This window comes from Triturus cristatus, chromosome 2_2 (genome assembly GCF_964204655.1).
Source record: "Triturus cristatus chromosome 2_2, aTriCri1.1, whole genome shotgun sequence".
Taxonomy (NCBI): Eukaryota; Metazoa; Chordata; class Amphibia; order Caudata; family Salamandridae; genus Triturus; species Triturus cristatus.
Window position 1 is genome coordinate 1,028,781,475 of NC_140582.1, and position 12,998 is coordinate 1,028,794,472.

Sequence of the window (12,998 nt, forward strand, 5' to 3'; positions counted from 1 at the left end):
CCTGCACACATGCTGTCTTCAACACATACAAACAGTGAGTCACTCATTCATGCATCTATGCACTACGTAATACCCCCCACCGCACCATGAAGACACTCAGACACTCATACTGATACTCAAAAAACCAACTATTAACCTATATAGACACTCATGTAGCTACTCACCAACCCATGCAGCCACTTATATACAAAGTGAGAGACTGATACAGGTATTTACACATTTAAACATTACTCACTAAGCCATGTATTCAAAAAGATACACTTAATCAGTCAGTTATACAATCAATTTTTCAGAAACAAATCATCAATTTAGACACTTATATACTCATTTATTCTTCCATCGACCTTGAGATATACATATATTAAAACATATTTAATTTTCAGAAAAACACACATTCACTGGATGATGTCATCAGTGATGTCATTTGAGATGTCATCAGTGATGTCATCAGTGATGTCATTGACCATGTCATGAGTGATGTAATATGTGACGTCATCAGTAGTGCATTGCGGGCGCGCGAGTTATAGTTAGCTGAACTAACTATAACGGGGGAATTTCATTGGTTTTTTACGAGTGAAATGTCCAGCTAACTATAACATGTGTGAAACCTTTGGTTTTTTCATTGAATTTCTAAGGTTTTTTAAATGCTAATTCCTAACTATAACGTGTGTGAAACCCATGGTTTTTTCAGTGAATATATATATATACGCTTCACCCTGTCTCCTCCCCTTTCAGTTACCGGGACATGATCTAAGCAGAAGTAATCCCTGGGATAGCAGGAAAGCGCACAATTGACAAACTGATGAATTGCTACTCAATTTTTGTAGTGTACTGTTTGGTGTGTCCGTGTGGTCTCCAGTATATTGGTAGTACCATTCATCCTGCCAAGAAAAGAATATTGGAGTACAAACGTGCAATAACAAATCATGATAGTGCCTACCCGGTGGCCAAGCACTTCACAGAGGTGCATGAGTCACGTGGTTATAAACTGTTACTTTTGCTTAGATCATGTCCCCATAACTGAAAGGGGAGGAGACAGGGTGAAGGCATTGAGTCAGCTAGAAGCAAGGTACATCGTAGAGCTTCAAACTTGAACATCCTGGGGACTGAATAGTGAATAGGAGTTATGGTCATTTATAGGCTTGAATGCCATGATATTTATTGTCGCACTCTAGGTCCAGTTCAAATTTGGATTTAAATTAAAATCAAAATTTAAATTAAAAATAAAATCAATATTAATATTGAAGTAAACCTCTATTGACCATTTGAAGCCTATCTTCTCCCCATGACCACAGGAATGTACATAGAATGTTTTCTATTACTATTTTCTGGTTATTATATTGTGTAAAAAAAAATAATTGGGAAGTATAAATGTTTGATCGCAAGCCAGGGTGGAGGAGTGCCCTCTTAAATGTTTAGCTTATTATTTGTGCCCATAGGATGGCGTTGGAATAATTATAGCATCGAAGGATTTAATTGAGCTTGCTATGTCTATTGATTGAGCATAATTTTAGTGCCAGTGTTGGTGGCTTTTTGCACATTAAGGGCTCAATTTTGAATCATGACAATAATGCATTGAAGCAATGAATCACATGATCTACTGCAAATAGGGGTATATTATTATAATGAGTTGCAATCCACAATGTTTAATTCCACAATGTCATACTAATGTAATGGGCTGTGGAACAATAGCGATGTGAAAAAGTGCAGAAAAAATTGCGAATCAAGAAGCCGTTTTTATGTTGATATACACACCTTAACCTTTGCTATACTGTTTCCGAATGCATGATTAAGTTGATACATTAACACAGCCAAGATGGTCGCCATGGAAATACCTGGTTGCGAGCGGCATTATTTGTAAGTCCTTTGTTTATTTTGATAGATTTCTTTTAACAAATGAAGTAATCCATTATTTAAGGGTGTTGTATGATGAATTTAACTAACACTGACGAAGGCCAGGGGGCTGGAATGCATGTATTAGTCTTCTTTTTTTCCTGGAGATAAAATAAACAACTGAATATAAGAAGCCTGAGTGCGCAGCTTCTTTGTTTCTATTGCGGAGACATTGTGGTGTAATGTATGGTGGCGGGACCGCCTGCGCGAGCTGCTGCACCCGCACTGCTGAGAGCAAAGAGACGGGCGATGTTCGTGCGCAAAATATATATATATATAAAGAACTCACCCATCAGAAGGTTGATTAACAGAGGATCATTGGCATGTCAGCCAATATGGAACTATCAAAATCACTTTCAACTTCTCCCCCCGATTCCTCTGAAGCACACTTGAAAGGAGAGGAATCAAAGGATACGCGTATAAAAGGTTCAAGTAAAAATTCTGTGTCCCTCCCTGCCTATTTAGGTACCATCTTGTTAACTGATTATCAGTCTGGACAATCAAGTTATTGCCCTGCAAAAACACCTAGACAAACTTAATTTGAGACTTTGGCCAGCTCCCTCCAATTGGAGAAACAAATTCTTCCCTCCAGGATCCAAGGACCCTTGGTTTCTTTCTCGTCTGGACTTGCAACCCAACCCCAAAGACTGGCATCCGTTGACAACTGGATTGGACAGGGATATTGAAAAGTAGCCCCTTCTTAAAATTGTCATTGCACAACCAGATTTTGTGCCACCCCCTGGCTACCTTTAGTGAGGTGGAGGTAGCAGCACTGTCTTTTCTGTGCAGTGCCACCTCCCCTCCATGCTGGCAGCAGACCTGGTAGTGGGTACTCCTTGCAGGACATCGTCTGCGCTGGTGGAGGCTGCACCAGTTTGTGTGTCACACCAGCCAGGTTCTTCACACCGTCCAGCAGCTGAAGCACTGCTGGGTGGATATACTTAACGGGGATCAGGACCTGCTCGGTTAACATTAATTCTTTTTTTGTGTTTGTGCTCCACAATGCTTAAAAAAAAATCTGATTGCCATGCTGCTCACACTCCGAGGTAGGTTATGTTTAGGTTAGATTTGAATATTATTATGTGATCCAATTTCAGCTAGGTAGGGCTCGGCACTACCTAATCATACTCATTGGCGCCCACTTTGGCTGATTAATTAAGAAGCCATTGCAGATTCTTCTATCCACCTGTCACCATAGTGAATCGGTTATATCAGTGAGTTAGCGTTCTCTGTGACTTTCTTTATGTAGCTTGTACACTCCAAAGCTATTCCACAGTGATGTGCAGTATGCATCTATGCATTGCAATCAAAGTCTCACCACCTGCTCCTGTGCCTGGTCCATTGGAAGTGGATCCATGTGCTTGCTCCATTGGAACTGATACATTTCCTGTCTGCATGTATCAGAACTGACACAACAATGCTATTGTGGGAGCAGAATCAGTACATCATGCTCGGAACCAGCACATCGCCTTAAAGAACCTATGCATCGGAACCAATGCATTGCCGCCACCGCTGCAGTCTGGGAAGATTGACGCATCCCATCGACGATGTGGAGAAATCCAGCGCATCATCTAAGGAACCAACCCATCGCACAGATATATCACTTGGCTGCACCCCGCATCTCGCAGTTGGTTCAAGGTACTGTGTTCAGCTGTATCCAGCCCACACTCCATCACAGTGGGCCCGAACTCTTGACTTTGCCCCATTCCAGCGTGAACAGATAATCCCTATTGGCCATAATTGCTTCTAAGCAGTACAGATATTTTTATTCTTCAAAAGTTCATATTTTGACTTCTACTTATAGGATTTTTGACGTTTTGGTCTTTTTGCCATGTTGCAACAATGCAGAACTTACCTTATAACCCACATTCTGGGATCGCAGGTACAATAAGAACCCAATTCTGTGTACCCTACTTTACTGCCTGTGTAGTTAAATACCCACAAGGGAGTCTGGTAAGGGCCAAGGAAGATGGCCTGGATGATGGACGTGGTTGTAGGCACCTTTATTTGTAATTGTCAACCTTTTAGGAAAGAAAGAAGGGTATAAGTGGCTTATGTCCTGAGCTCTGCCTACTGTAGCTGATGAGTATTGTCTCTAATGAAATTCCCCAAACCCTCCTACCTGCGACCAATTACAGGAAACATGACATTCTAGTGATGTCTGGAATAATCCTCATGAGGCTAAGGGTCATGCGTCCAGATTCTTCTCTGGGAATTGTTGTGGAGGAAATTTCACCAGTTAACCAGGGTCCTAATACAAACAAAAGGCTTGTCACATGCAATGTTCCCTCTAATTTTTTTTCTCTGTGTGTGGCAGTGGAGGGTCTCTGTGCGCTGTAACCATGGCTCTGTGCACCAGGAACCAGAATGCGAGTGTGTGCAGCGCCAATTGTCACGCCAAAAAGTAAAAGGATGGTGCATTTTCACATATACAGCGCCACATTAAGGGTCTTAAGGACAGTTTGCAAATTGGATAAACACGCCAAGACATGAATTGGTTACAAAGGCAAGTACACTTCAGGTTTAGAAAATCACAAGACTTCAACGGTGGTACCATCATAAGATTTTAATAAATATTCTTAATTGGAGCACTGTTCATTGGGTGGGGAAATGTTGAGAGCCTATACAATGTCGCATATACACAATAAGGGAGAGGGCCATACAGGCACGTCAAGTGGCATCACTAGATGGGTGACAGGGTTGCTTCTCACGGCAAACCTTGCCATTTTTCCAGTGCTGATAAACTCTATCTAGGTCAACTTTCCCATTCAGGAGGTAGGCCTTTGTCCTCATCAGCATATCCAAATGCTTCTGCTCTAGTCTATCCCTCAATTTACTTTTGATAGCATTCATGAGGCTGAATCCTCGTTCACAATCTGCACTAGATGTTATGTTACTGCGATTTGTATAGCGCAACAGCTGCCCCAGCAAAGGGGCGTCCTGGCGCGGACAGCAGAACAGCTAACACAGAGGGAGAGGGAGGCTACACGGTGGGGAACAGGTACGTTTTAATGGCTTTCCTGAAAGCCAAGTAGTTAGTATGGCTCCTGATGTGGATGGGCAGTGAATTCCAGAGGTGGGCTGCCCTGCTGCGGAAGGCCATTACAAAAATGGGGTAACCCTAAATTGGTCGTGGACCTGGGTACAATATAATGCAAAAAACAGTGGTCCTAGACCTTCTTTAGAAAGACATAAATCAATTCCCTGTTAGGGTGTATTTAGTAACAATTTTCATGAGCATAATCAGGCGCAACGCACCTGCTCATAGTATTAAATACCTTATTCAAAAATGAAACGAAAGTGCAATAACCCATAACTCAATTCACCATGCATTTTATTCTTATGCCAATGGTGTACAACTCAAGGACATTTTCAAAATAATGTACGTTTATCATTAAGTATAGACGGTTGCTCCAGGTGGAACGTGCATAAACAAAAAAGGTGCTCAAGTGTAAAGAGATGTGAAAAGAACTTCAGAGTAGTGACATAGGGAAGGGAACATTGGTATTTTGGAACACATGGACCGGTTGTAATTCACCGTCCTATCGGGCCTGGCCACGTTTACAGTAAAATTCAATTCAGTTACGACTTTAATTAAGGTAATAATACATTCTTGCGTGGCTCGTTTGTGGGAAAGAGTGTGGGATCCAGGCTGATTAATCAGCCTGGATCCCACACTCTTTCCCACAAACGTGCCACGCAAGAATGTATTATTGCGTTAATTAAATTTGTAATTGAATTTTACTGTAAACGTGGCCAGGCCCGATAGGACGATGAATTACAACCGGTCCATGTGTTCAAAAATACCAATGTTCCCTTCCCTATGTCGCTACTCTGAAGTTCTTTTCACATCTCTTTACACTTGAGCACCTTTTTTGTTTATGCACGTTCCACCTGGAGCAACCGTCTATACTTAATGATAAACGTACATTATTTTGAAAATGTCCTTGAGTTGTACACCATTGGCATAAGAATAAAATGCATGGTGAATTGAGTTATGGGTTATTGCACTTTGTCGTTTCATTTTTGAATAAGGTATTTAATACTATGAGCAGGTGCGTTGCGCCTGATTATGTTTATGAAAATTGTTACTAAATACATCCAAACAGGGAATTGATTTATGTCTTGCTGCGGAAGGAGCGGCCTCCTGCCCGCACTCTCCAAAACCTAGGGACCCTCACCCGGTGCTGGCCAAGTGAGCGGAACTGGCGAGTGGGGACGTAGGGGGTGACTAAGTTGGTCAGAATACTGGGGGAGTTGAGTTTAAGGGCTTTAAATGTGATGCAAAGGGCCATAAACTCAATTATCCTAGCCACCGGCAGCCAGTGTAGCCGGTGGATAGTGGCTGACACTGGACAGGGCTTCCCCAGGCCAATCAGACATTTGGCTGCTGCGTTCTGGGCCCGTTGGAGCCGCGCAATCTCGGCCTTATTAGCCCCTATGTATAGAGAGCAAGCATAATCCAATCTGGACATTATAGATGCCTGAACGTGGGTGCGTCAAAAAAGCCCAATAGGGGTTTGAGCCCCCATAGGAACCCAAAACAAGTCCCTGCTACCTTTTTGGTTTGGACTTGGTAGCTGAGGGATGAGTCCAGCCATACCCCCAAATGTTGGGGGGCGCTGCCAAGGCTTTCTGGCCACCAGAGTTCACTCCACAGACCATGGTCCTACCCCACCAACAACACCTCAGATTTGCTGGCATTCAGCTGGAGGCAGTTGGTGGTCATCCACTCTGCGACCGCAGCCAGGTCGCCCCGAAATTTCAGGACGTCCTTCTTGTAATCACTAGAGAGTGCCACCACCAGCTGAGTGTCGTCGGTGTAGGAGACCATGGTCAGACCCCTATTTCTAGCCACCGTGGCCAGTGGTTGGACATAAAGATTGAATAGTAGGGGACTGAGGGAGGAACCCTGTGGGACACCTTGTTTAATAGGGTATGTAAACTATATAGATGCCAACGTGCACTCTTTTGTAAAAATGTTTTTCAATAATATTAGTTCCTTGTGCTCTAAACACCAAGACGATTGTCCAAAGCGTCACATAGATGAATATGAACGAAAGTGCATGAAGAGAAGGTCTCTCCTGCTGGTGTGAGCACGTTAACACAGCAAACAATGTTGCTACCACTCAGATAAACCAATATTGGAGTTTAGTTATGAACGCTCATGAGCGGGTATACAGTCTTTCAAAACTTTTTATTGCATTAATTCCATGCAAATCTGATTCATTTGGAATCAAGTTGTGTGAAACAAACACTAATCATCCGAAAATGACATAATTCATCAAAACCCAATGCATTTCGGGTCAAATCCAGACCCTTCGTCGGGGGTCATTTCATCCATACTGAAAAATAAACAAAAAGGCAATTTACCAAACGGTCCTCACATCACGATGTCAATCTGTACTTACTGCTACCCATTATTAACATTGATGTGTGTATAAAGATACAATTGTGCCCTTAATAAACGTTTGAATGAGTGATAAGAAACACGATAGCGAGATGTAATCTAGCAACTCGGTGAGCAAAACGTGACTAATAAAGACATGGAAATCATAAAAAACAGTGGCTCAAGCATGAAAAACACGGAGTGTTTACCATAGATTACACGAAGTACAAAAGATAATTGCTACTGAGGCTCAACCGGCTTAAATATTGTGCAAATCACGATTAAACTGCCAACTCACCAAGTAAAGTGAGGTTACGCGCCAAAACGCCAAGAATTTAAAGAGCGCAGCGAACTTACCAAGAGTAATCATTGTGCATGGCTTCTCAGCCAGGAACGTTTACGTAGCGTGAATCAACGTGACTATTTAAAGATCCCATAACCATAAACATAGAAAACGGGTCACCGTGATTTGTGATGAACATAGAGAGCGGAAATGAGTAGAAACGCTGAAACAAACACAGCATCAAACAGCCTAAAACTAATAAAGATGCTGATAGTTCATCATGAAAAAAAGTAGCAAGAAGTTCAGCAAATATATATGTCACGTACAAGTTCTATTTACAAAAAACAACTAAATTCAATCCTGTAATTTAATCCCAATTGTTGGAGAGATTGCAATTTTTTTTGTCCAAAAAAATTCAGAACGTGCCAATGATTTAACGGGATCATGCTCTCCTGTGGGTTTTTGCACTTCTAGAATAGTGAAACGCAGTTGCGCTATGTTATGCCTTGCTTCTTTCCAATGCAATGCTACTGACGATTTCTCATTCATCAGTCGAATATTGCTCTTGTGTTCTCCTATTCGTGTCTTGACTTTTCTTTCAGTTCGACCTACATAAATTTTGTCGCAAGGACATTTCAAAGCGTAAATCACGTTCTTGGTGTCACAATTGCTTGAGTGCTGTAAATTAATTTTATACCCTTTAGTTGGATGATAAAAAAGAGCGCCTGTTATTACGTTGTTGCAGTGTATGCAATTCATGCATTTTTGCATGCCTTTGAATGTTGTTTTAGGATCCGTGGATTTCTCTGACAAGAGTTCTTTGAGATTTTTTGATCGTTGCATTGCAAAAATCGGACGCTGCGGAAAGAGATTATTGAGATCTGGTTCGGTTTGTATGATGTCCCAATGTTTTATGATGGTTGATTTGATCAATGACGATTGTGTTGAATGTTTTAAGACACAAACAGGGCGGTTGGTGTATGGTTTCTCAGTGGATGTTAATAAATCAGTGCGGTCAACAGTTTCCAATCTTTGACAGGTTTGTTCAAGAATGTGATCTGGATATCCTCTTACTCGTAATTTATCGGAAAATTTATGAATGATGTCTACAGTATCTTGAGGATCAGAAGTTATTCTCTTTAGACGAATGAATTGAGAATATGGCAAGTGCTTTTTGAGTGTGAATTGATGGAAACTTCTGAAGTGCAAACTGTTATTTCTGTCTGTGGCTTTGACAAATACGTTGGTTTTGATGTGACCTTCGTGGATTTGAATCAATACATCTAAGAAATTGATTTGAAGTTTGTTGATCGTATAGGTGAATTTAATACGATCGTGAATATGATTAAGATCGCCAATGTTGTTTTCAAGAAGATTAGGGTCGCCTTTCCAAATTATCAATATGTCGTCAATGTAACGCTTGTATAAGATCAGATGTTGAGACCATGTTTCATTGTGCAAGATGTGATCATGTTCAAGTTTGGACATAAAGATATTGGCGTACGAGGGTGCCCCCGTAAAGCCCATCGAAGTGCCGTTGTTCTGGGCATAAAATATGCCTTTCCATTCGAAATAACTATGGAATACCGCAAAATGCAGCAATTCTAAAAGAAACACTTTTTCAGCCTTAATGTTGTCATGCTGCAATAATGCCCATTCAATAGCATCTAGACCATCCCTGTGTGGTATGGAGGTATACAAAGCGATAACATCCACGGTACATAAGTGCCATTCATTGATGTGTTCAAGGTTCAGGTTTTGAAGAGTATTCAAAAGGTCAGTTGTATCTTTGAGATACGATACTTGATGTTGCACGATAGGCTGTAGAAAATAGTCCAAGTATTTGCCAATGGGTTCAGAAAGAGAACCACATGCTGACACTATTGGTCGAAAGGGTGGTTTTGTCAAACTTTTGTGTATTTTTGGCAGCATATACAACTTTGGACGTCTAGGATACATAGTGTATAAAAATGTCTTGGTCTTGTGGTTGATCCAGCCCTTTTCTAGCGCCTGTGTGAGGATTTGATTGAGAAGACCTTGGTAACTCAAAGTAGGATCATGGTCAAGTCTGGTGTATGTGTCACTGTCCGTGATTTGTTCCATTACACTTCGTTCATAAAAATCTGTATCAAGGACCACAAGAGCCCCTCCTTTGTCAGCTTTGGAAAACATCAGAGCTTGATTGTTGGATAGTTGTTTAAGAGTACTCCATTCTTTATTGCTGAAATTTTGTTTGATTTTCTTGCCAAAATTGATTTTGTTCATGTCTGCTTTCACCAATCTTTCAAAAGTGTCAATCGATTTGTGTGAAATCGGGGAACAGAAGGAGCTTTTGGGTTTGAATTCCTTTAAAGAACTATCTTCCATTGTAGATATAGGAGATTCAATGGTGCTGAAGAAATATTTCAATTTCAATGTTCTGACAAACTTGAAAAAAGCGATTTCACTCTCTGCAATATTACTGTGATACGTTGGTACATACGATGTGCCTTTATTCAAGACTGCAATTTGTGCTTTAGTTAAGTCAACTTTTGAGATATTCACCACTAGGTTGCTCTCGTCTTGCTCCGAAGAGGTCTCTTTTCTGTTTCGTTCGTTGGCACTTTTTCTTTTGCTTCTCCTTGTTTTTGTGTAGATTTTTCTGGTTGATGATTGGCTGCTGGGCTGATGGCTAAAAAAGATGTCTTCTTACTATGTGCGCTACCTGATGTACTCGGTTGAGTATCAGTTTGGATGTCAGATCTGTGTACAGGTGGTCTGTTCTGAGCCAAATCTGTATCGGAAACAACACTCTCTTCAGATGACCCTGTTTTTTGTTGTGGTCTTTGCCATCTGCGTTGGTTGTACATTTCAGCCCAGGTGTACACCTCGTCCAATTTATAATCGATTGTATCACGGCGAAACTTTCTTATTTTTCTTTCATGTATTTCTTTGGCATACCGGTCTAATTTTTCATTCAGATCTTGTAAAAGTTCATCCCAGTTTTCTGTGTCTTTTTTTAATAGTTCTTCTTTAATTTGAGTTATTTCCATTTCCAACGTTTTGAGTATGTTAGATAGCTCTTCGACAATGAGGAGAATGAGATCCAATGAACATTTATTTAGAATCTGATACCACCTTTCCATGAATAGTTTAGTTTATTTGTTTTACATAACAGGGTGTGTGCCAGAAGCAAAAGGGGGAACAGTGACCACAAATGACCTCTCACTGAGAAACGATGTGAGCCACTTCAAGGCCAGGCCAACAATCCCTGCTTCCTCCAGGCGTTGTAATAGGACGGCATGGGACACTGTGTCAAACGCGGCACTGAGATCTAAAAGGATCAGTGCCGACATTTGCCCAGCGCCTAAAGCGGACCAAAGATGTTCGGTCACAGCCAGGAGGGCAGACTCCGTGCTGTGACCAGGTCAAAAACCAGTCTGGGAGGGCTCCAGCGGGGATGCTTGAAACGTTGCGCAGACATCAACAAGCTGAGACACCACACTATGCGGAGCAGCATTGCGTACAGTGAAATTCACCATGTCTTGAAAAGTGGTAAATAACCCACCCTTTACATGTTCTGCCACCACATATTTATAGTGTCTATATTGTCGGACAACATCTTCTGGTGTTTCACAATCACCCAGGGCCAAGACATTTTTATACTTTTCAACAAGTCTTTGTATATTCTGAGTCCCAAAATCAAAATATGATTGTGTTGCTATTGCCTGGATTTCAAAACTTGCCCATTCTTTCAGTTCATGTTCAGGTAACCTTTTTTGCATGTGCTCACAAAGAAGGGAAACAAAAGACAAAATAGGCCCACTGTCAAACACTTGCCTTTCCTTGTACAACACCATCAGTTCTCTTACATTGCTGCTCCAAAAGACAGTGTCCCCCAAATACTGTTGCTTAATTTGGCCAATCTTTGCTCGTGCATACTGTACAGCTTCAACAGTAGTCAAAGAACTTTTTTGGAATTGTTTGCACAAAGATGCAAATTCACCCAGAATGTCATTAAGTACTGCAAGGGAAATATGGTAGTTGGAGTCTGATAGCTTTTTATAACAAAATTTAGCAACTTGATCATTCTCCTCAACTTTCTCATGCACAAAGTACTTCAGAACAGACTCGTAATTACGAATTAGTGCACCAACAGCAAAATGCCTTGAAAGGCACCGGATTTCATTCAGTGGTCGAAAAGAGACCACTTCACATTCAGTGACCGATGCAATTTCATCCAGCTTGGACTTCCTTGCAGGAGATCTGGAGAACACAGTGTAGACAGTCCTCAATAATGTCTCCATCTCTTTAATAATTGGAACCCTCTTCCAGGCATCATCAACTCCCAAATCTTCTCGATGGGCGACACAATGCTGCTCAACTAGATGAGGAATGGATTGTTTAAGGCGTGTAGCAACACCATTATTCTTACCCAGCATCACAGACGCACCATCGGATGTGAACAGGACCATTTTCATGAGGTCCAGTTCATTGGCAGTATAGAATTATTTCACTGCAGTAGTGATAGCCTCAGCATTACAACTAGTCAGCTTCACTATGCCCCCAAACTGTGTTGATGTCACCGGTCGGAACTTTAAGTACAGGATGAGCATTTTTGTAACATAAATATCTGTGCTCTCATCAATTATCAATGTGTGATACAAAGTGTGCCGAAGTTCTGCCATAGTTTCACAGTGTATCACACTACTGATGGCCTCAAGGAACTCAAAGGCATAGTTCTTGCTCCTCCAGCTGTCTGCTATCTTCACATACAAAGCTAGGTGTCATGAATGTCTTGTACAGATAACATTGAAGTATTCATCTTGACAGCCAGCAACACGTTGTTGATGAGAATCTTTATCTCCTCAGGCATAGATCTTTGGTGTTCAACTACTTCCATTCTATTTTCTTTGTCAGTGGCGGTTTCTGTCAGCATTGCTCGCATTCCATAACCAAACCTGGCAGCAACACTTCTGTTTCTCAATATCACCATGGCAGACTCGTGTACTTTGCTAAGTAGATGGCATTTCATGTAATCCACTTTCCAGCCATCACTCCATTTCTTCCCTGTAGAAAAGTCACCAATAGTCTTGGCTTCGGCACATGCTTTGTAAATCAAGCCTACGTCTGGACTGTATTGGAATAGTTCTCCGAGTTGCACGCAAACCTTGCTTCGTGATTTCTGTGTCTCTGTATGAGGTTCTGGCTGTGAAACAGAAGAAAACATGGGTAGGTATATTATACTACAATGTACAAGATGCACCACAGTTTAACTCTACCAAACAATTACCTCTTCTGCTTGTACTCACGCACGCCCGTGTGGGGTACTGTCTGCGAAACTTTCAACTGAAGATGCACCTGTGTAACTCTACCAAACAATTACCTGTCTGTTCTGCCTGTACTCTTGTCTGCCTGTGAAATTGTATTCGTAGTACAGTCTCACAAAGCTGC

At 41.4% G+C, this 12,998-nt stretch overlaps 1 pseudogene; it reads right to left on the bottom strand.

Annotated features, from left to right (window-relative positions):
* Window positions 1–10,111: 10,111 nt before the first annotated feature.
* On the bottom strand, window positions 10,112–12,160 carry LOC146863108 (E3 SUMO-protein ligase KIAA1586-like; annotated as a pseudogene).
* Between the last annotated feature and the right edge of the window lie 838 nt (window positions 12,161–12,998).